General features: G+C 56.6%; 1 pseudogene across 1 annotated transcript in view; it reads right to left on the bottom strand.

Moving 5' to 3' along the window:
• LOC144611743 (mitogen-activated protein kinase kinase kinase kinase 5-like) overlaps positions 1–22409 on the bottom strand; it is an 83322-nt pseudogene that overhangs the window by 2520 nt on the left and 58393 nt on the right. The window contains exons 16-23 of the transcript XR_013549573.1: positions 20773–20878; positions 19572–19630; positions 11222–11325; positions 9524–9701; positions 7064–7132; positions 4080–4172; positions 1752–1822; positions 687–742 (exon numbers count right to left, since the gene is read on the bottom strand). The product of XR_013549573.1 is annotated as a mitogen-activated protein kinase kinase kinase kinase 5-like (transcript). The remainder of the gene's footprint in view (positions 1–686; positions 743–1751; positions 1823–4079; positions 4173–7063; positions 7133–9523; positions 9702–11221; positions 11326–19571; positions 19631–20772; positions 20879–22409) is intronic.

The following is a 22409-nucleotide window of genomic DNA, read 5'->3' as shown; positions in this document are numbered from 1 at the left end:
AAATTGGCCCTGGTTAGAGTTAGATAGAGCTCTAGGGGCTGGTGTGAATCAAGGGATATGGGGAGAAGGCAGGCACGGGTTACTGATTGTGGATGATCAGCCATGATCACAATGAATGGCGGTGCTGGCTTGAAGGGCTAAAAGGCCTCCTCCTGCACCTATTTTCTATATTTCTATGTTAGTGTTCGTTAGTATGCAGGGATCGCTGGTCAGTGCGGACTTGGTGGGCTGAAGGGCCTATTTCTGCGCTGCATATCTGAACTAAACATGAATCTGTCCTGAGGGAGGTAGGAGTCAGAGGGCAGGCTCAAAGGAGGGCGATCAACGAACTTGCCAATGCCGCCGAACGGAGCAGTCACTGGCTGTGGCTGAAAAGAAGAGATGCTGTCTGGGCTGCCACGTGACCATCCAGAGACTAACCATAAGACACACACCCAGGCCTGATCACCCTGCCTCGACTGAGGGTGTCTTGTGATTAAGGGCCGAAACACCCAGTGACGTTGACGTACACAACTGACGATGTGTCTGTATGGCAGCACCTAGTGGTCATCCCCAAGAACACAAGCCAATTGTACTGCAAACCTTAGGGATTGTAACAGCCCGTCCTACTAATCAATCTGGTATCTGTGCCAAAGCAGATTGTCGTGGATTAACTGCGCAATGCGATGCTGCCGGATGTGTCTTACCTGTCAGCCCCCAGAAGGCGGTATAACCGTCTACTTTCAGTTTTCTGCTCATAAATCTGTGAACGAATTGAGATATTCATTAGTGACGACTACGATTCCGTCTGAAGAAGGGTCTCGCCCTGAAACGTCACCCATTCCTTCTCTCCTGAGATGCTGCCTGACCTGCTGAGTTACTCCAGCATTTTGTGAATAAACACCTTCGATTTTTACCAGCATCTGCAGTTATTTTCTTACACGATTATGACTACATTGAGCGGCGTACTCTTGAACAGGGTACACAGTGGCGCAGATGGTGGAGCTGCTGCCTCACATCTGCGGTTGCCAACTGTCCCGTATTAGCCGGGGCATCCCGTATTTTGGGCTAAATTAGTTTGTCCCCTACGGGACCATCCTTGCCCGTATTAGTAAGGTTGCCAACTTCCTCACTCCCAAATACGGGACAAAGGGTGACGTCACCGCCCCACGTGACCTCACCCAGCCACCGGCCACGTGCTCCCGCTCCACCAATGGCGGCCGCCTGGGCCGGGAGGCGGGTTGCTAGGCCTGGACACTAGGCCCAGAGACCCGGGCGCTGCCTACCGGAGGTTGTGTTGTTTCTTGCTGGCAAAGCACCAAGGCAGATTCCTTGTTTGTGTACATACTTGGCTAATAAAATTAATTCAACTTATTCAATTCAAAAACAAAAATCACAAAGTGCTGGAGTAACTCAGCGGGTCGGGCAGCATCTCTGGAGCAGGTGGACAGGTACAAAGTGCTGGAGTAACTCAGCGGGTCGGGCAGCATCTCTGGAGCAGGTGGACAGGTACAAAGTGCTGGAGTAACTCAGCGGGCCGGGCAGCATCTCTGGAGGAGGTGGACAGGTACAAAGTGCTGGAGTAACTCAGCGGGCCGGGCAGCATCTGTGGAGGAGGTGGACAGGTACAAAGTGCTGGAGTAACTCAGCGGGCCGGGCAGCATCTGTGGAGGAGGTGGACAGGTGACGTTTCCAGTCAGGTCGCTTCTTCAGCTTTGGTTCTGAAAATTCAGCATGTTACTTAACCGACTGATAAATCAAACTCTGCTCACCTCACATTTCCTGAAACTCCTCCATTGCATTCCATGTCTCCAAAACCCCAGGATACTGTCGGAGAAGCAAACTAGAGAAGGGCGAGAAAGTGGACAGAGTGTAAATACCAGCAGGTCACCCAAGTCACTGATTATCTAGCTCTAAGAGCACTCACACAACAGTCCAGTCCTGGCCTATCTGTCCCCTTTGCTTGGGCCTCATCAGTCCGACCCTCGATAGACACAAATGGCGGAACAGAGCACAGCGGTAGAGTTGCTGCCTCACAGCGCCAGAGACCCGGGTTCCATCCTGACTGCGGGTGCTGTCTGTACGGAGTTTGTACATTCTACTCGTGACCGGCGTGGGTTTTCTCCGGGATCTCTGGTTTCCTCCCACACTCCAAAGATGTCCAGGTTTGTAGATTCATTGGCTTGGTATAATTGTAAGTTTTGTTTTTAGAGATACAGCGCGGAAACAGGCCCTTCGGCCCACCGGGTCCACGCCGCCCAACGATCCCCGCACACTAACACTATCCTACACACACTAAGGACAATTAAAAAAACAAACATTTGCCCAGCCAATTAACCTACATACCTGCACGTCTTTGGAGTATGGGAGGAAACCGAAGATCTCGGAGAAAACCCACGCAGGTCACGGGGAGAACGTACAAACTCCGTACAGACGGCGCCCGTAGTTAGGATCGAACCCGAGTCTCCGGCGCTGCATTCGCTGTAAGGCGGCAACTCTACCGCTGCGCCACCGTGCCGCCATCCTCGTGGGTGTAGAATGGTGTGTGTGGGAATCGCTGGTCGGCACTGACTTGGTGTGCAGAAAGACCTGTATGTGTACTGCATCTCTAAACTAAACTCAAGTAAAAAAGCTGGAGTAACTCAGCGGGTCAGGCAGTATCTCTGGATGAAAGGAATAGGTGATGTTTCGGGTCGAGACCCTTCTTCAATCCTACCCCATCAGTCCCCATCACTAGGACCACATTAGTCCTACCCCCATTTCTTTCCCTCCTTATTCATTTAACGAGCTTTTCCTTACACACATCCAGGTAACTCACCCCAGCAAACTCCACATTTGAGCACTAGGTGTATTAACAAGTGTGTCGGAAAGAAGGGTCTCGACCCGAAACCTCACCCATCCCTTCTCTCCAGAGATGCTGCCTGACCCGCTGAGTTACTCTGGCATTTTGTGTCTACCTTCGTATCAAAAAGTGTCACAGGCCCACTGTTACAGGAAGTAAATATGTCACCAACACTCTGTGTAGGAAATGACAATAGACAATAGGTGCAGGAGGAGGCCATTCGGCCCTTCGAGCCAGCACCGCCATTCAATGTGATCATGGCTGATCATGATTGAAATGCACGTTACAAACAAACCTATCAGCAAGTTACTGGCAAACACAAAGTATTGTATTGCGACACAGGGAACTGCAGATGCTGGAATCTTGCGTCGAACACAAAGAGCTGGAGTAACTAAGTGGGTCAGGCAGCATTCGTGGAAGGAAATGTATGGGTGACGTTTCGGGTCAGATTTGTGAAGAAGGATCTCGACCTGAAACGTCACCGATCCATTTCCCTCCACAGATGCTGCCTGACCCACTGAGTTGCTCCAGCTCTGTGTCTTACATGATAATCTTATTTTCCAGATACAGGTATTTCCATTATAAATCACAGTCCATATTTATAACATGAATTTGCGATTAAGACTATCCATTTAGTACTTGCATCCTTTTGCAGAGGGGCAGAGGAGTCCACTGGGAAGTGCAAGGTACAGGTATGGTTGCCAACTGTCCCGTATTAGCCGGGACATCCCGTATTTTGGGCCAAATTGGTTTGTCCCGTACGGGACCGCCCTTGTCCCGTATTAGTAGCGTTGCCAACTTCCTCACTCCCAAATACGGGACAAAGGGTGACGTCACCGCCCCGCATGACCTCACCCAGCCAGCGGCCACGTGCTCCCGCTCCACCAATGGCGGCCGCCCGGGATGGGAGGCGGGTTGCTAGGCAACCTCCGTTAGGCGGCAACTGGGCCTACACTGGGCCTACAGTGTCCGGGCCTACAGTGTCCGGGCCTACACTGTCTGGGCCTACAGTGTCCAGGCCTACACTGTCCGGGCCTACACTGTCCGGGCCTACAGAGCCCCCTGAGCCTAATATGGGACAAGGGCGGTCCCGTACGGGACAAACCAAATTAGCCCAATATATGGGATGTCCCGGCTAATACGGGACAGTTGGCAACCCTACATGCACATGACAAAAAACCAGACTGTAGTTGAGTTTCACTGCACATTTCCTGTTTTCAAATCAACAATCAAGTCTAGAATAATTTGTAATTCTTACCCACAGATTCCATAGGATTATCAAACGTCACCTCTGAGATTAGATCCTTACTTGTCTTCAGGTTTCCTCGAATATTTACAATTTTTATATTTTCTGTTCAAGAGAGAATAAGCGTTGTAAATTAAGAGAGTTGCGGTCAGTGTGGGTCTTGCCAGTGACCAGAGGGGCAAGAGGTGGTGAGTCAGGTGGCAAAGGGGGAAGATTCTTCCACACAATGACTCCTAAGCCTACCCTTGCACGTGGGTTTTCTCCGGGTGCTCCGGTTTCCTCCCACACTCCAAAGACGTGCAGGTTTGTAAGTTAATTAGCTTGGTGTATATGTAAATTATCCCTAGTGTGTGTAGGATAGTGTTTGTGTGCGTGGATTGTTGGTCAGCACGGACTTGGCGGGCTGAAGGGCCTGTTTCCAGGCCGTATCTTAGTTTAGTTTAGTTTAGAGATGCAGGCCCTTTCGGCCCCCGGGTCCGCGCCGCCCAGCGATCCCCGCACACTAACACTAGGGACAATTTTTCCATTTACCAAGCCAATTAACCTACACACCTGCACGTCTTTGGAGTGTGGGAGGAAACCCACGCAGGTCACGGGGAGAACGTACAAATTCCGTACAGACAGCGCCCGTAGTCGGGATCGAACCCGGGTCTCCGACGCTGCATTCGCTGTAAGGCAGCAACTCTACCCCTGTGCCACCGTGCTTTTTCTCTAAAAACTAATAACAAATCTTCCTTAGAGAGAGGCAGGGAGGCTCGGAGGGGAGTAAAGAATGTCAGAGGGGTACAGGAAGTCTCCCTTGAAGGTGTGAAGGGAGGGAGCCTTGTCCAAATGGTTGGGCTTGCTTCCAATAACGGAAAACTAACGGCTGGAAAGGGTGCGGAGAAGATTCACGAGGATGTTGCCAGGACCTGAGAACCTGAGCTACAGGGAGAGGTTGGGCAGGCTAGGACTCTATTCCTTGGAGCGCAGGAGGATGAGGGGAGATATTATAGAGGTGTATACGATCATGAGGGGAATAGATAAGGTGCACAACCTTTTACCAAAGAAGGAGAATCAAGATCCAGAGGACATAGGTTTAAGGTGAGATGGGAAAGATGCAATAGGAATCTGAGGGACAACCTTCAGTGGTGGGTTTAGGGAACGAGCTGACTAGGGTTGCCAACTATCCCATATTAGCCGGGACATCCCGTATTTTGGGCTAAATTAGTTTGTCCCGTACGGGACCGCCCTTGTCCCGTATTAGGCCCAGACGGCGCTGTCGGCCCGGACACTATAGGCCCAGACACTATAGGCCCAGACACTAAAGGCCCAGGGGGCGCTGTAGGCCCGGAAGCTGTAGGCCCGGAAGCTGTAGGCCCGGATACTGCAGGCAGGTACACTGTGGGCCTGGGGGCTGTTGTAGGCCCGGACAGTGTAGGCTAACTGAGTGTGTTCGGGGAGCGGGGCCGAATGTGTTCGCCTAACGGAGGTTGCGTAGCAACCCGCCTCACGGCCCAGGCGGCCGCCATTGGTGGAGCGGGAGCACGTGGCCTCTGGCTGGGTGAGGTCACGTGGGGCGGTGACGTCACCTTGTCCCGTATTTGAGAGTTAGAAAATTGGCAACCCTAGAGCTGACAGAGGGGGTAGTTGAGGCAGGGACTATCACAATGTTTACAGTATCATAGTGGCACAGCACTAGAGTTGCTGCCTCACGGCACCGGAGACTCGGGTTCCATCCTGACTACGGGTGCCGTCTGTACGGAGTTTGTACGTTTTCCCTGTGACCGCGTGGGTTTACTCCGGGTGCTCCGGTTTCCTCCCACACTCCAAAGACGTGCAGGTTTGTAGGTTAGTAGGCTTTGGTAAAATATAGTAGTGAGTGGGATAGTGTTAGTGTCCAGGGGGATCGCTGGTCGGCGTGGACCCAGTGTGCCGAAAGTCTTGTTTCCGCGCTGTATGTCTAAAGTCTAAAGACATTTGGACTGGGATGTGGATAGGACAAGTTTAGAGGGATATGGGCCAAATGTAGGCAGGTGGGACTAGTGTAGATGGGGCATCTTGGTCAGTATGGGCAGGTTGGGCCGAAGGGCCTGTTTCCGTGCTGTATGGCTCTGTGGGTCACTGTGGAGGTGGTGCTGACTGAGTTCACATCATGTATAAAATCACAGAGGAGTAGATCGGGTCGATGCACAGAGTCTCTTGCCCACAATAGGTGAATTGAGGACCAGAGGACATAGGTTCAAGGTGAAGGGGAAAAGGTTTAATAGGAATCTGAGGAGTAAGGTTTCCACACAGAGGGTGGTGGGTGCATGGAACGAGTTGCCAGAGGAGGTAGTTGAGGCTGGCACTATCCCAATGTTTAAGAAACAGTTAGACAGGCACATGGATAGGACGGGTTTGGAGGGATATGGACCTAACGCGTGGGACTAGTGTAGCTGGGACATGTTGGGCGGTGGGGGCAAGTTGGACGGAGGGCCTGTTTCCACGCTGTGTCACTCTATGAGTCTAAGTGTGTCATGGGTGTGATTGGGCAGCCGGTCACCGTGACAGACTGTGCACGTTTACCTCGGCCACACGCTGACATTCGGCAGTGAACCTTCTGCCGCCATACGCCCATAACCACGGCGACAGGGTCACGGGGCTGGGTCGGGGTCACGGGGCTGGGGGTCAGGGGGCTGGGGGTCAGGGGGATGTGGGTCACGGGGCTGGGGGTCATGGGGTCATGTGGCTGGGGGTCACGGGGCTGGGGGTCACTGGCCCGGGGTCACGGGGCTGGGGGTCACGGGGCTGGGGATCACTGGCCCGGGGTCACGGGGCTGGGGGTCATGGGGCTGGGGGTCAGGGGGCTGGGGGTCAGGGGGCCAGGGGGCTGGGGGTCACGGAGCTGGGGGTCACGGGGCTGGGGGTCATGGCGCTGGGGGTCACGGGGCTGGGGGTCACTGGCCCGGGGTCACGGGGCTGGGGGTCACTGGCCCGGGGTCATGGGCTGGGACGAGGTTGGCGTGGGTACTTACGGCCGATACACACCAACACCGTCTCGTTGTCCAGCTGGCTGGCGTGGGTAAACTCCTCTGGCTGACCTGCTGTGGTGAGAAGCCAAGCGTTACCTCAGCTGAAGGAATGATCCAGAATATTCCAGATGCAGTCCGAAATGCTCAAGACACATTGCACACAGCATGGTCCCAGCTAATTTAGACCTTTAAGTTACAGCAGGGAAATAGGCCCCACAGCCCACCGTGTCCGCACCGACCAGCGATCCCCACACACTAACACCATCCTACACACACTAGGGACAATTTACAATTTTACAGAAGCCAATAACCGACAAGCCTGCACGTCTTTGGAGTGCGGGAGCAAACGGGAGCACCCGGAGAAAACCCATCCAGGTCACGGGAAGAACGTGCAAACTCCGTACAGACAGCACCCGTGGTCAGGATCGAACCTGGGTCTCTGGTGTTGTATACCTCTATCAAGGGTGGCACGGTGGCGCAGCGGTAGAGTTGCTGCCTCACAGCGCCAAAGAACTGGGTTCGATCCTGACTACGGGCGCTGTCTATACGGAGTTTGTACGTTCTTCCCGTGACCGCGTGGGTTTTCTCCGTGATCATCGGTTTCCTCCCACACTCCAAAGACGTGCAGGTTTGCAGGTTAATTGGCTTGGTATAAATGTAAATTATCCCCAGTGTGTGTAGGATAGTGTTAGTGTGCGGGGATCGCTGGTCGGTGCGGACTCGATGGGCAGAAGGGCCTGTCTCCACGCTGTTTCTCTAAACTAACCTAAATCTCCCTTCCACCTCCATAGTTCCATGCAGGAACATTTTTCCCAATGTTGGGGGAGTCCAGAACCAGGGGCCACACAGCCTAAGAATAAAGGGGAGGCCATTTAAAACTGGGGTGAGGAGAAACATCTTCACCCAGAGAGTTGTGAATTTGTGGAATTCTCTGCCACAGAGGGCAGTGGAGGCCAAATCACTGGATGGATTTAAAAGAGAGTTAGATAGAGCTCTAGGGGCCAGTGGAATCAGGGGGTATGGGGAGAAGGCAGGCACGGGTTACTGATTGTGGATGATCAGCCATGATCACAATGAATGGCGGTGTTGGCTCGAAGGGCCGAATGGCCTCCTCCTGCACCTATTGTCTATGTTTCATGTTGCACAGAAATGTTCTATTCTAAATGACTTGTGATTCCTTCCTTCGTTATGGAAAGTTGATTGATTGGCTCCACTGGTGGGAGAGTCTGGGACCAGAGGTCATAGCCTCAGTATTAAAGGGCGCTCTTTTAGAAAGGAGGTAAGGAGGAACTTCTTTAGTCAGAGGGTAGTTAATCTGTGGTGTTCATTGCCACAGGGGGGCTGTGAAGGCCAAGTCTGGATAGTTTAAAGGCAGAGACAGACAAATTATTCATTAGAACGGGTGTCAAGGTTTATGGGGAGAAGGCAGGAAAATGGGATTAATAAATGGTATGCATATATGTATATATTATATGTTTTACTCGATTTATTCACAAAATGCTGGAGTAACTCAGCAGGTCAGGCAGCATCTCGGGAGAGAAGGAATGGGTGACGTTTCGGGTCGAGACCCTTCTTCAGACTGAATGCTGAGTTACTCCAGCATTTTGTGAATAAATCGATTTGTAACAGCATCTGCAGTTATTTTCTTATATTATATGTTTTACTATATAAAACATATAGTAGGCCCCATCCTACCTGACCGACCTCCTCCACAGGCACACTCCCACCTGCACCCTCCGCTCTGCCGCTGCCAATCTCCTATCCCCCCACATCCGGACTAAACTCAGATCCTGGGGGGACAGGGCTTTCTCCATCGCTGCTCCCACCCTATGGAACTCACTACCCCAAACCGTTAGAGACTCCCCCACACTCACCACATTCAAAACATCGCTGAAGTCTCACCTGTTCAGCACTGCCTTCAACCACTGAAGGTCACCTCACCTTCTGTCTCCTTTCTCTGTTCATTTATTTATTTACTTATTTATCTATTTATTCATTTCCCTATGTTCTCTAAATCTCTGTAAAGCGTCTTTGAGTATATGAAAAGCGCTATATAAATAAAATGCATTATTATTATTATTATTCCATCACATGCACTCTGGTTAAGATGCTAACTGCATTTCGTTGTCTCTGTACTTGTACACTGCACAATGACAATAAAGTTTGTATTGTATTGTATTGTATTGTATTGTATTAAGAGGCAGAGATCAGCCATTATAGAATGGCAGAGTAGACTCGATGGGCCAAATGGCCTAATTCTACTCCTATAACACGGGAAGAGTTTCCCAATTACTGGAACTCTGTGCGGAATCCACACAGTCTACCCATTTACTCGAGCCAGGCGTAATTTTGACATCTGGAACCCCTTTTGTCACCAGAACCAAGGATCGTGAACGTTGTGTCTTTTGGCAAGATGTGGCAGGGGTAGGTTTCACTCAGTGAGAGCCTCAGGCAGTAGCTCACCTGTTCCCAGGTCTGTGAACCAGGACGAGGCCGAGTTGAGGTTGATGGTCTGGAAGTCCACCACCTTGTCCGGGGAGCACCTGGTGCTGATCCCGATGCACACGACGGGGTATTCCTGCTCCGGCACCTCCAGCGCTTCGAACATCCGTAGCGGGTTGGGCAGCGGGAAGTCAAAATGCTGCCGAGTAAAGAGTCCAAAGTCAGCCTGAGGATCAAGGTGGTTCCGCCCAAACACAGACACAAAATGGCGGAGTAACTCAGCGGGACAGGCAGCAGCTCTGGGGAGAAGGAATGGGTGACGTTTCGGGTCGAGACCCTTCTACAGACCGGTTAGGGATAAGGGAAACGAGAGATCTAGGCTGTGGTGCGGTGAAGTGGCTTCGGTAAAATTGTAGACAAGACCAGGCCTCTCACCCATCGAATCAAAACCACCACAGAGTTAGCCTGGACCTTAACATCGCTCAATGTTTGGTTGTCAAAAATTATTAACCCTTGGCTCAATGTTGATGCGTAATTATTTTTACAACCCTGTTAGTAGGTCGGCACGGTGGCGCAGCGGTAGAGTTGCTGCCTTACAGCGAATGCAGTGCCGGAGACTCAGGTTCGATCCTGACTACGGGCGCCGTCTGTACGGAGTTTGTACGTTCTCCCCGTGACCTGCGTGGGTTTTCTCCGAGATTTTCGGTTTTCTCCCACACTCCAAAGACGTACAGGTTTGTAGGTTAATTGGCTGGGCAAATGTAAAAAAACAATTGTCCCTAGTGTGTGTAGGATAGTGTTAGTGTGCGGGGATCGCTGGGCGGCGCCGACCCGGTGGGCCGAAGGGCCTGTTACCACGCTGTATCTCTAAATCTAAAAATCTAAGTACAGTTGAGTAAATTCAGTGGTGAGGTTAGCTTCCCCAATCAATGAATCCGTGGTGAAAATTGTTCGAGTCCTACGTTCCCACGTTGCGGAAGCTGTGGCTGTTGGTTGTAGTGGATTCAACCCACAAAAGGAGAACCCATAAACCTTGCTTTATCGGAGAGGAGTGGGGTTGCCAACTGTCCCGTATTAGCCGGGACATCCCGTATTTTGGGCTAAATTGGTTTGTCCCGTACGGGACCGCCCTTGTCTGTAGGCCCGGACATTATAGGCCCCAATACTGTAGGCCCCAATACTGTAGGCCCGGACACTGTAGGCCCGGACACTGTGGGCCCGGACACTGTGGGCCCGGACACTGTAGGCCCCGACACTGTAGGCCCGGACACTGTGGGCCCGGACACTGTGGGCCCGGACACTGTAGGCCCCGACACTGTAGGCCCGGACACTGTGGGCCCGGACACTGTGGGCCCGGACACTGTAGGCCCCGACACTGTAGGCCCCGACACTGTAGGCCCGGACAATGTAAGTCCCGATGGTTTAGGACCCGATCCTCTACGTTTCCGACATTTTAGCTCCGGACAGTGTAGGCCCGGAGCCCGGGCGCCGCCTAATGGAGGTTGCATAGTAACCTGCCTCCCGGCCCGGGCGGCCGCCATTGGTGGAGCGGGAGCACGTGGCCGCTGGCTGGGTGAGTTCGCGTGGGGCGCGGGGCGGTGACGTCACCCTTTGTCCCGTATTTGGGAGTGAGGTAGTTGGCAACCCTGCAGCTCACACACCATGAGAGACAGAGAGCGAGAGGTGAGTGGTGAGGAGGGGGGGGAGGGGAGCACTCACCTTGATGAGCATGAATTTCTGCATGGGCTCGTACCACTGCAGGAGGACGATGCTGGACTCCAGCGCTCCACACAGGTAGCAGCACCCTGTAGACGAGGTCCGCACTGTGGGAACACACAATGGGCTCAGTACCAGCCGCCGGGCACAGTGACAGGGCACGGGCCACAGTGGGGGTGGGGGGGGTCACAGTGTGGGGGGTCACAGTGTGGGGGGTTACAGTGTGGGGGGTCACAGTGTGGGGGTGGGGGTCACAGTGTGGGGGTCACAGTGTGGGGGTGGGGGTCACAGTGTGGGGGGTCACAGTGTGGGGGTCACAGTGTGGGGGGGTCACAGTGTGGGGGTGGGGGTCACAGTGTGGGGGTGGGGGTCACAGTGTGAGGGTGGGGGTCACAGTGTGGGGGTCACAGTGTGGGGGTCACAGTGTGGGGGGTCAGAGTGTGGGGGTGGGGGTCACAGTGTGAGGGTGGGGGTCACAGTGTGGGGGTCACAGTGTGGGGGTGGGGGGTCACAGTGTGGGGGGTCACAGTGTGGGGGGTCACAGTGTGGGGGGTCACAGTGTGGGGGGTCACAGTGTGGGGGTGGGGGTCACAGTGTGGGGGTGGGGGTCACAGTGTGGGGGTCACAGTGTGGGGGGTCACAGTGTGGGGGGGTCACAGTGTGGGGGGTCACAGTGTTGGGGTCACAGTGTGGGGGTCACAGTGTGGGGGTGGGGGGTCACAGTGTGGGGGTCACAGTGTGGGGGTGGGGGTCACAGTGTGGGGGTGGGGGTCACTGTGTGGGGGTCACAGTGTGGGGGTGGGGTCACAGTGTGGGGGGTCACAGTGTGGGGGTCACAGTGTGGGGGTCACATTGTGGGGGTGGGGGTCACAGTGTGGGGGGTCACAGTGTGGGGGTCACAGTGTGGGGGTGGGGGTCACAGTGTGGGGGTGGGGGTCACAGTGTAGGGGTGGGGGTCACAGTGTGGGGGTGGGGGTCACAGTGTGGGGGTGGGGGTCACAGTGTGGAGGGGTCACAGTGTGGGGGTCACAGTATGGGGGTCACAGTGTGGGGGTGGGGGTCACAGTGTGGGGGTCACATTGTGGGGGTCACAGTGTGGGGGTCACAGTGTGGGGGTCACAGTGTGGGGGTCACAGTGTGGGGTCACAGTGTGGGGGTGGGGGTCACAGTGTGGTGGTCACAGTGTGGGGGTCACAGTGTGGGGGTGGGGGTCAGTGTGGGGGTCACAGTGTGGGGGTGGGGGGTCACAGTGTGGTGGTCACAGTGTGGAGGGGTCACAGTGTGGGGGTGGGGGTTACAGTGTGGGGGTCACAGTGTGGGGGTGGGGGGTTACAGTGTGGGGGGCACAGTGTGGGGGTCACAGTGTGGGGGTGGGGGGTCACAGTGTGGGGGTCACAGTGTGGGGGTGGGGGGTCACAGTGTGGGGGTGGGGGTCACTGTGTGGGGGGTCACAGTGTGGGGGGTCACAGTGTGGGGGTGGGGGTCACTGTGTGGGGGTCACAGTGTGGGGGGTCACAGTGTGGGGGTGGGGGTCACTGTGTGGGGATGGGGGTCACAGTGTGGGGGGTCACAGTGTGGGGGTGGGGGTCACAGTGTGGGGGTCACAGTGTGGGGGTCACAGTGTGGGGGTCACCGTGTGGGGGTCACAGTGTGGGGGTCACAGTGTGGGGGTCACAGTGTGGGGGTGGGGAGTCACAGTGTGGGGGTGGGGAGTCACAGTGTGGGGGTCACAGTGTGGGGGTCACAGTGTGGGGGTCACAGTGTGGGGGTCACAGTGTGGGGGTCACAGTGTGGGGGTGGGGGGTCACAGTGTGGGGGGTCACAGTGTGGGGGTCACAGTGTGGGGGTCACAGTGTGGGGGTGGGGGTCACAGTGTGGGGGTGGGGGTCACAGTGTGGGGGTGGGGGTCACAGTGTGGGGGTGGGGGTCACGGTGTGGAGGGGTCACAGTGTGGAGGGGTCACAGTATGGGGGTCACAGTGTGGGGGTGTGGGGTCACAGTGTGGGGGTCACATTGTGGTGGTCACAGTGTGGGGGTCACAGTGTGGGGGTCACAGTGTGGGGGTGGGGGGTCACAGTGTGGGGGTCACAGTGTGGGGGTCACAGTGTGGGGGTGGGGGTCACAGTGTGGGGGTCACAGTGTGGGGGTGGGGGTCACAGTGTGGGGGTGGGGGTCACAGTGTGGAGGGGTCACAGTGTGGGGGTCACAGTATGGGGGTCACAGTGTGGGGGTGGGGGTCACAGTGTGGGGGTCACAGTGTGGGGGTCACAGTGTGGGGGTCACAGTGTGGGGGTCACAGTGTGGGGGTGGGGGTCACAGTGTGGGGGTCACAGTGTGGGGGTCACAGTGTGGGGGTCACAGTGTGGGGGTGGGGGTCAGTGTGGGGGTCACAGTGTGGGGGTGGGGGTTACAGTGTGGGGGTCACAGTGTGGGGGTGGGGGGTTACAGTGTGGGGGGCACAGTGTGGGGGTCACAGTGTGGGGGTGGGGGGTCACAGTGTGGGGGTCACAGTGTGGGGGTGGGGGGTCACAGTGTGGGGGTGGGGGGTCACTGTGTGGGGGGTCACAATGTGGGGGGTCACAGTGTGGGGGTGGGGGTCACTGTGTGGGGGTCACAGTGTGGGGGGTCACAGTGTGGGGGTGGGGGTCACAGTGTGGGGGTGGGGGTCACAGTGTGGGGGTGGGGGTCACAGTGTGGGGGTCACAGTATGGGGGTCACAGTGTGGGGGTCACCGTGTGGGGGTCACAGTGTGGGGGTCACAGTGTGTGGGTCACAGTGTGGGGGTGGGGAGTCACAGTGTGGGGGTCACAGTGTGGGGGTCACAGTGTGGGGGTCACAGTGTGGGGGTCACAGTGTGGGGGTGGGGGGTCACAGTGTGGGGGGTCACAGTGTGGGGGTCACAGTGTGGGGGTCACAGTGTGGGGGTGGCGGTCACAGTGTGGGGGTGGGGGTCACAGTGTGGGGGTGGGGGTCACAGTGTGGGGGTGGGGGTCACGGTGTGGAGGGGTCACAGTGTGGAGGGGTCACAGTATGGGGGTCACAGTGTGGGGGTGTGGGGTCACAGTGTGGGGGTCACATTGTGGTGGTCACAGTGTGGGGGTCACAGTGTGGAGGGGTCACAGTGTGGGGGTCACAGTGTGGGGGTGGGGGTCACAGTGTGGGGGTCACAGTGTGGGGGTCACATTGTGGGGGTGGGGGTCACAGTGTGGGGGTCACAATGTGGAGGGGTCACAGTGTGGGGGTGGGGGTCACAGTGTGGGCGTGGGGGTCACAGTGTGGGGGTCACAGTGTGGAGGGGTCACAGTGTGGGGGTCACAGTGTGGGGGTCACAGTGTGGGGGTGGGGGGTCACAGTGTGGGGGTGGGGGGTCACAGTGTGGGGGTCACAGTGTGGGGGTCACAGTGTGGGGGTGGGGAGTCACAGTGTGGGGGTCACAGTGTGGGGGTCACAGTGTGGGGGTGGGGGTCACAGTGTGGGGGTCACAGTGTGGGGGTCACAGTGTGGGGGTGGGGGTCACAGTGTGGGGGGTCACAGTGTGGGGGTGGGGGTCACAGTGTGGGGGTGGGGGTCACAGTGTGGAGGGGTCACAGTGTGGAGGGGTCACAGTATGGGGGTCACAGTGTGGGGGTGGGGGTCACAGTGTGGGGGTCACAGTGTGGGGGTCACAGTGTGGGGGTCACAGTGTGGGGGTCACAGTGTGGGGGTGGGGGTCACAGTGTGGGGGTCACAGTGTGGGGGTCACAGTGTGGGGGTCACAGTGTGGGGGTGGGGGTCAGTGTGGGGGTCACAGTGTGGGGGTGGGGGTTACAGTGTGGGGGTCACAGTGTGGGGGTGGGGGGTTACAGTGTGGGGGGCACAGTGTGGGGGTCACAGTGTGGGGGTGGGGGGTCACAGTGTGGGGGTCACAGTGTGGGGGTGGGGGGTCACAGTGTGGGGGTGGGGGGTCACTGTGTGGGGGGTCACAATGTGGGGGGTCACAGTGTGGGGGTGGGGGTCACTGTGTGGGGGTCACAGTGTGGGGGGTCACAGTGTGGGGGTGGGGGTCACAGTGTGGGGGTGGGGGTCACAGTGTGGGGGTGGGGGTCACAGTGTGGGGGTCACAGTATGGGGGTCACAGTGTGGGGGTCACCGTGTGGGGGTCACAGTGTGGGGGTCACAGTGTGTGGGTCACAGTGTGGGGGTGGGGAGTCACAGTGTGGGGGTCACAGTGTGGGGGTCACAGTGTGGGGGTCACAGTGTGGGGGTCACAGTGTGGGGGTGGGGGGTCACAGTGTGGGGGGTCACAGTGTGGGGGTCACAGTGTGGGGGTCACAGTGTGGGGGTGGCGGTCACAGTGTGGGGGTGGGGGTCACAGTGTGGGGGTGGGGGTCACAGTGTGGGGGTGGGGGTCACGGTGTGGAGGGGTCACAGTGTGGAGGGGTCACAGTATGGGGGTCACAGTGTGGGGGTGTGGGGTCACAGTGTGGGGGTCACATTGTGGTGGTCACAGTGTGGGGGTCACAGTGTGGAGGGGTCACAGTGTGGGGGTCACAGTGTGGGGGTGGGGGTCACAGTGTGGGGGTCACAGTGTGGGGGTCACATTGTGGGGGTGGGGGTCACAGTGTGGGGGTCACAATGTGGAGGGGTCACAGTGTGGGGGTGGGGGTCACAGTGTGGGGGTGGGGGTCACAGTGTGGGGGTGGGTTCACAGTGTGGGGGTCACAGTGTGGAGGGGTCACAGTGTGGGGGTCACAGTGTGGGGGTCACAGTGTGGGGGTGGGGGGTCACAGTGTGGGGGTCACAGTGTGGGGGTCACAGTGTGGGGGTCACAGTGTGGGGGTGGGGAGTCACAGTGTGGGGGTCACAGTGTGGGGGTCACAGTGTGGGGGTGGGGGGTCACAGTGTGGGGGTGGGGGTCACAGTGTGGGGGTCACAGTGTGGGGGTCACAGTGTGGGCGTGGGGGTCACAGTGTGGGGGTCACAGTGTGGAGGGGTCACAGTGTGGGGGTCACAGTGTGGGGGTCACAGTGTGGGGGTGGGGGGTCACAGTGTGGGGGTGGGGGGTCACAGTGTGGGGGTCACAGTGTGGGGGTCACAGTGTGGGGGTGGGGAGTCACAGTGTGGGGGTCACAGTGTGGGGGTCACAGTGTGGGGGTGGGGGTCACAGTGTGGGGGTCACAGTGTGGGGGTCACAGTGTGGGGGTCACAGTGTGGGGGTGGGGGTCACTGTGTGGGGGTCACAGTGTGGGGGGTCACAGTGTGGGGGGTCACAGTGTGGGGGTCACAGTGTGGGGGTGGGGGTCACAGTGTGGGGGGTCACAGTGTGGGGGGGTCACAGTGTGGAGGGGTCACAGTGTGGGGGTCACAGTGTGGAGGGATCACAGTGTTGGGGTGGGGGTCACATTGTGGGGGGTCACAGTGTGGGGGTCACAGTGTGGGGGTGGGGGTCACAGTGTGGGGGGTCACAGTGTGGGGGGTCACAGTGTGGAGGGGTCACAGTGTGGGGGTCACAATGTGGGGGTCACAGTGTGGGGGTCACCGTGTGGGGGTGGGGGGTCACAGTGTGGGGGTCACAGTGTGGGGGTCACAGTGTGGGGGTCACAGTGTGGGGGTCACAGTGTGGGGGTCACAGTGTGGGGGTCACAGTGTGGGCGTCACAGTGTGGGGTGGGGAGATATCAGTGACGTGGGTGGGGAGATCAGTCACAGTGAGGGGGTCACAGTGAGGGTGGGAATATCAATGATAGTGAGGGGGGTGGGGTGGGGATATCACTCATAGTGAGGGGGAGGGGTGGGGATATCAGCCATAGTGAGGGGGAGGGGTGGGGATATCACTCATAGTGAGGGGGAGGGGTGGGGGTATCAGTCATAGTGAGGGGGTCACTGTGTGGGGGTCACAGTGTGGGGGGTCACAGTGTGGGGGTGGGGGTCACAGTGTGGGGGTGGGGGTCACAGTGTGGGGGTGGGGGTCACAGTGTGGGGGTCACAGTATGGGGGTCACAGTGTGGGGGTCACCGTGTGGGGGTCACAGTGTGGGGGTCACAGTGTGTGGGTCACAGTGTGGGGGTGGGGAGTCACAGTGTGGGGGTCACAGTGTGGGGGTCACAGTGTGGGGGTCACAGTGTGGGGGTCACAGTGTGGGGGTGGGGGGTCACAGTGTGGGGGGTCACAGTGTGGGGGTCACAGTGTGGGGGTCACAGTGTGGGGGTGGCGGTCACAGTGTGGGGGTGGGGGTCACAGTGTGGGGGTGGGGGTCACAGTGTGGGGGTGGGGGTCACGGTGTGGAGGGGTCACAGTGTGGAGGGGTCACAGTATGGGGGTCACAGTGTGGGGGTGTGGGGTCACAGTGTGGGGGTCACATTGTGGTGGTCACAGTGTGGGGGTCACAGTGTGGAGGGGTCACAGTGTGGGGGTCACAGTGTGGGGGTGGGGGTCACAGTGTGGGGGTCACAGTGTGGGGGTCACATTGTGGGGGTGGGGGTCACAGTGTGGGGGTCACAATGTGGAGGGGTCACAGTGTGGGGGTGGGGGTCACAGTGTGGGGGTGGGGGTCACAGTGTGGGGGTGGGTTCACAGTGTGGGGGTCACAGTGTGGAGGGGTCACAGTGTGGGGGTCACAGTGTGGGGGTCACAGTGTGGGGGTGGGGGGTCACAGTGTGGGGGTCACAGTGTGGGGGTCACAGTGTGGGGGTCACAGTGTGGGGGTGGGGGGTCACAGTGTGGGGGTGGGGGTCACAGTGTGGGGGTCACAGTGTGGGGGTCACAGTGTGGGGTCACAGTGTGGGGGTCACAGTGTGGGGGTGGGGGTCACAGTGTGGGGGGTCACAGTGTGGGGGGGTCACAGTGTGGAGGGGTCACAGTGTGGGGGTCACAGTGTGGAGGGATCACAGTGTTGGGGTGGGGGTCACATTGTGGGGGGTCACAGTGTGGGGGTCACAGTGTGGGGGTGGGGGTCACAGTGTGGGGGGTCACAGTGTGGGGGGTCACAGTGTGGAGGGGTCACAGTGTGGGGGTCACAATGTGGGGGTCACAGTGTGGGGGTCACCGTGTGGGGGTGGGGGGTCACAGTGTGGGGGTCACAGTGTGGGGGTCACAGTGTGGGGGTCACAGTGTGGGGGTCACAGTGTGGGGGTCACAGTGTGGGGGTCACAGTGTGGGGGTCACAGTGTGGGCGTCACAGTGTGGGGTGGGGAGATATCAGTGACGTGGGTGGGGAGATCAGTCACAGTGAGGGGGTCACAGTGAGGGTGGGAATATCAATGATAGTGAGGGGGGTGGGGTGGGGATATCACTCATAGTGAGGGGGAGGGGTGGGGATATCAGCCATAGTGAGGGGGAGGGGTGGGGATATCACTCATAGTGAGGGGGAGGGGTGGGGGTATCAGTCATAGTGAGGGGGAGGGGTGGGGATATCAGTCCCAGTGTGGGGGGAGGGGTGGGGATATCAGTCACAGTGTGGGGGGAGGGGTGGGGATATCAGTCCTAGTGTGGGGGGAGGGGTGGGGATATCAGTCACAGTGTGGGGGGAGGGGTGGGGATATCAGTCCCAGTTTGGGGGGAGGGGTGGGGATATCAGTCACAGTGTGGGGGAGGGGTGGGGATATCAGTGACAGTGAGGGGTGGGGGATATGTTGGGGTTTGGGGGGGGTGTGGGGTCTGGTCGGTGCGATGGACTGGGCTATATCCACGATTCTCTGCAACGTCTGGTGGTGTTGGGCAGTGTTGAGCAGAGCAGTTGCAGAAGCAAGTTGTGATGTGCGATATGTCGATGTAACTGTGAAGGGCGTAGGGTGAATCAATATCAGTGTGGGTCGTGTCGGAACGAACTGCAGATGCTGGTTTAAACAGAAGATGGATACAAAATGCCGGAGTAACTCAGCGGGACAGGCAGCATCTCTGGGGAGAATGAACGGGTGATTTTTCGGGTCGAAAACCTTCTTCAGACTTCAGACTGAAGAAGGGTCTCGACCGGAAACGTCACCCATTCCTTCTCTCCAGAGATGCTGCCTGACCTGCTGAGTTACTCTGGCTTTTTGTGTCTATTTTAGTGTGAGTAATTAACATTATGGTGAGGAGTGTGGGTTTGAGACATTAATAGTTATGAAGTGTATCAGAGTTACCATTAAACATATTAGTGTCACGGTCATTAGGATGGTATATATCAAGTTAGACACAAAACGCTGGAGTAACTCAGCGGGTCAGGCAGCATCTCTGGAGAGAAGGAATGGGTGACGTTTCGGGTCGAGACCCTGATACAATGGTTATGTGGATTGTGGGTTAGTTCAGGGAGGATTACAATGAGAGGCAAGGTGACTGGTTGAGACGGTAGAATCTTGGGCAGAACATGGCAGGGATGTTTTAACCAACCTACTCACCAACAGAACACTTCCTACAGCCCTTGGTGTCTGGAATCTTACTGGACGTTACATTCTTCCTGCAGGGAGCAGACAGATATAGTTTAGTTTAGAGATACAGCACGGAAACAGGCCCTTCGGCCCACCGAGTCCGCGCCGCCCAGCGATCCCCGCACACTAACACCATCCTACACACACTAGGGACAATTTACACTTATACCAAATATACAAACCCAAGCCAATTAACCTACAAACCTGCACGTCTTTGGAGTGTGGGAAGAAACCGAAGATCTCTGGGAAAACCCACGCAGGTCATGGGGAGAACGTACAAAGTCCGTACAGACAGCACCCGTAGTCCGGATTAAACCCGGGCCTCCGGCACTGTGAGGCAGCAAATCTGCAGCTGTGCCACCCCGAGATATGTCTCAGCTCGACGCCGTTAATCCAGAGACAGACACAAAAAGCTGGAGCAACTCAGCGGGACAGGCAGCATCTCGGGAGAGAAGGAATGGGTGACGTTTGGGGTCGAGACCCTTCTTCAGAAATACGTGCCACTTCTTGGGCCATTGTCCTTCCTTCTGCCCCACGAACTGTCCTTTAGTTTAGAAAACTGCAGATGCTGGTTTAAATCGAAGGTAGACACAAAATGCTGGAGTAACTCAGCGGGTCAGGCAGCATCTCTGGAGAGAAGGAATGGGTGATGTTTCGGGTCGAGACCCTTCTTCGGACTTCTCTAACTTCAAGTAGCCCTTGTTTTCCCTCTCTCTCCATCCCTCCCCATTCCCAGTTTTCCCTCTGTGTGCTCCCCGAACACACTCTGTTAGCCTACAGTGTCTGGGCCTACACTGTCTGGGCCTACAGTGGCACCCGGGCCAACAGTGTCTGGGCCTACACTGTCCGGGCCTACAGTGTCCCTCGGGCCTACAGTGTCCGGGCCTACAGTGTCCGGGCCTACAGAGTCCGGGCCTACACTGTCCGGGCCTACACTGTCCGGGCCTACAATGTCCGGGCCTACTGTGCTTGGGCCTACACTGTCCAGGCCTACAGCGGCCCCCGGGCCGAATACGGAACAAGGGAGGTCCCATTCGGGGCAAACCAATTTAGCCCAAAATATACGGGATGTCCCGGCTAATATGGGACAGTTGGCAACCCTGGCCGAGGTCAAGATGGAACCTGGGTCTCTGGCGCTGTAAGACAACAGCTCCGAGTGGCTTAGCCTTACCTGGGTAAGAGTCGATGTGTTGGGATGTGAACCATGGACCGCTGCTCCTTCTTGGCCTGCTCGTACAGCCCCAGCAAGCTGTGTGAGTGTAACTGGAGAGCCTTCCCTGTGAGAACAACCAAGACTTGTGAACCATAACACAGACACTCTGCCAGAAGCTCAGAGAGTGGACAAGTCCGGTCCCTTCACACACCCGCTCCCAGCCAAGGGGCCCGGGCAACACCAATAACAGTGGCTGTGCCTAGACTCGGTTATTTCTCTTACACACCGCTTGGACAAGGCAGACTCTGACACTTGGTTTTTTTGTTTAGAGATACAGCACGGAAACAGGCCCTTCGGCCCACCGGACCAGAGAGCAGAGCTGCGAACTCACAGCGCCAGAGACCCAGGTTCGATTCTGACCTGTGGCCCTGTCTGTGTGGAGTTTGCTTGCTCTCCCTGTCTGTGTGGATTTCTCCCTGTTTCCAAAGATGTGCAGATTGGAAGGTTTATTGGCCGCTGTAAATTACCCATTGAGTGATATGGGGGGAGGGTGAGAGGGACAATCGGGGTGGGGAACCTGTTGGAATGGGGGGAGAAATAGAGGCATTAGTATAAGTTGTGCTTGATGGCCTGTGTAAACTCAGTGGGCTGAAGGGCCTGTTTCCATAACTTAGGGAAACTAGTTGACCTAGTTTAGTTTGGCTTATTGTCACGTGTACCGAGGTAGAGTGAAAAGCTTTCAGTTTAGTTTAGTTTAGAGATACAGCGCGGGAACAGGCCCTTCGGCCCACCGAGTCCATGCCGACCAGCGATCCTAGCACTATCCTACACACACTAGGGACAATTTACAATTTTTACCAAAGTCAATTAGCCTGCAAACCTGTACGTCTTTTTGTTGCGTGCTAACCAGTCAGCGGAAAGACTCTACACGATTACAATCGAACTGGTGGGGTGGGGCTTAAATGGGGTGGGAGGAGGTGAGAGGTCTGTGTGGGTGAGAATGATGAGCTGGTATCAGCTGGTCTTCATGGCCAGAAGACCATGAGAAACATAGAAAAAAGGTGCGGGAGGAGGCCATTCGGCCCTTCGAGCCAGCACCGTCATTCATTGTAAGCATGCCTGATCATCCACAATCAGTAACCCGTGCCTGCCTTCTCCCCATATCCCTTGATTCCACTAGCCCCTAGAGCTCTATCTAACTCTCTCTTAAATTCATCTAGCGATTTGGCCTCCACTGCCCTCTGTGGCAGAGAATTCCGCAAATTCACAACTCCCTGGGTGAAAAAGTTCCTTCTCACCTCAGTTTTAAATGGCCTTCCCTTTATTCTAAGACTGTGGCCCCTGGTTCTGGACTCCCCCAACATTGGGAACATTTTCCCTGTATCTATCTTGTCCAGTCCTTTTATAATTTTATACGTCTCTATAAGATCCCCCTCTCATCCTTCTAAACTCCAGTAAATATAAGCCTAGTCTTTTCAATCTTTCCTCATATGTCAGTCCCGCCATCCCAGGGATCAATCTCGTGAACCTACGCTGCACTGCCTCAATTACAACGATGTCCTTCCTCAAATTAGGAGACCAAAACTGTACACAATACTCCAGATGTGGTCTTACCAGGGCCCTGTACAACTATATGAGCTGAGAATGCTCTGTGT

This window comes from Rhinoraja longicauda, chromosome 41 (assembly GCF_053455715.1).
Source record: "Rhinoraja longicauda isolate Sanriku21f chromosome 41, sRhiLon1.1, whole genome shotgun sequence".
Taxonomy (NCBI): domain Eukaryota; kingdom Metazoa; phylum Chordata; class Chondrichthyes; order Rajiformes; family Arhynchobatidae; genus Rhinoraja; species Rhinoraja longicauda.
Note: the sequence above shows the minus strand (reverse complement) of the source record. Positions and strands in the feature narration are given on the sequence as shown.